Source organism: Schistocerca piceifrons, chromosome 3 (genome assembly GCF_021461385.2).
Source record: "Schistocerca piceifrons isolate TAMUIC-IGC-003096 chromosome 3, iqSchPice1.1, whole genome shotgun sequence".
Taxonomy (NCBI): domain Eukaryota; kingdom Metazoa; phylum Arthropoda; class Insecta; order Orthoptera; family Acrididae; genus Schistocerca; species Schistocerca piceifrons.
Window position 1 is genome coordinate 432,073,627 of NC_060140.1, and position 1,595 is coordinate 432,075,221.

The following is a 1,595-nucleotide window of genomic DNA, read 5'->3' on the forward strand; positions in this document are numbered from 1 at the left end:
TTAATTGTGGAGGAAAAAACTTAATGATGAACTTTAACAGATTTCTGAGTACCTCTGTTTTTGTACGAAGTGCGACAACATACATTCGGAAAAGTGGGGATACAACAGATTGCTCCAGTTACAAGACGACAGCTCTAGTTTCAAATACAGCAAAAATTAATCGATAATAATAATAATAAAAGCTCTGCAGAGCTGATCAGGAGGAAGGTCAGTTATAACATTTCAGGTGGTTATAATTAAACTGCAGCTTCTGAGTCAAATCCAGTATGGACTGTAATTATCAGGCAACGGCCTTGCCACAGTGGAGACACCGGTTCCCGTCAGACCACCGAAGTTAAGCGCTGTCGGGCGTGGCCGGCATTTGGATGGGTGATCATCCGGGCCGCCATGCGCTGTTGCCATTTTTCGGGGTGCACTCAGCCTCGTGATGCCAATTGAGGAGCTACTCGACCGAATAATAACGGCTCAGGTCAAAGAAAACCATCATAACGACTGGGAGAGCAGTGTGCTGGCCTCACGCCCCTCCTATCCGCATCCTCAGCTGTGGATGTCACGGCGGTCGGATGGTCCCGATGGGCCATTTGTGGCCTGACGACGGAGTGCATAATTGTAATTATCGTATGGCAGCGAAACTAGGTAGATATGTTAAGGCATTAGTGCGGAACCGATTTACTCTGGACAAAAAATTAGTTCCAATTATGGTCACCAGGTGCAAATCTGTCGCTGTGCAGCATCTCGTCGACGTCTCCGTTGCTCATATTCAACAAACTGTCTAACTGATGGTTAATAATGAAATCACTTGTCATTTTCTGCCCATGTCCCATTTCGATACCACTGTATATGGAACCATTTCTATAAGTCGTGCTTGCATTCACAGCGCCAGATTTGCACCTGGTGGCCAAGACTGGAACTAATTTCTTTTTGCATATATCGGTTCCACATTAACGTATTTTATTATCTACCAAACTTCGCTGCCACACACGCAAATTCCAACTCACACTGGACTTCTGTGAGTAGCTGCACTTTAATTTTAACCACCCGATGACAATCAGTGTGTCTTTAGGAAAGGTAAAGGCACCAGAGAGGCAGTTATGACGTTCCGGTTGATAATGGAAGCAAGACTGAAAAAAAAATCACCTGCAAAAACAGTTTGCCATCGTCAAATGGTGCAAGATTTTCGAAATAATGAGAAAAATCAGGGTAAGCTACAGGGAAAGACAGGTAATACGCGTTACGTACGAGAACGAAGAGGGAACAATAAGAGTGAGAGACGAAGAACGAAAAGCTCTCATTAACCGGTTGTAACACAGGGATGTAGTCTTTCGTCCATATTGTTCATACAGCGAATAAGCAATTAGTGAAATAAAAGGATGGTTCAAGAGTGGAATTAAAATTCAAGGTGAAATGATATCAATGATGAGATTCGCTGGTGATATAACTACCCATACTGAAAGTGAAGAATAATTACTGGATCAGCTGAATGGAATGAATAGTCTAATGAGTATACAATATGGATTACGAGTAAATCGAACAAAGATGAAAGTAATGAGAAGAAACAGAAATGAGAACAGCGATAAACTTAACTTCAGGATTGG

The 1,595-nt window shown here is 42.5% G+C and overlaps 1 pseudogene; it reads left to right on the forward strand.

The window, feature by feature from the left end:
• The first annotated feature begins 283 nt into the window (after window positions 1-283).
• On the forward strand, window positions 284-401 carry LOC124791192 (annotated as a pseudogene).
• The last annotated feature ends 1,194 nt before the right edge of the window (window positions 402-1,595 follow it).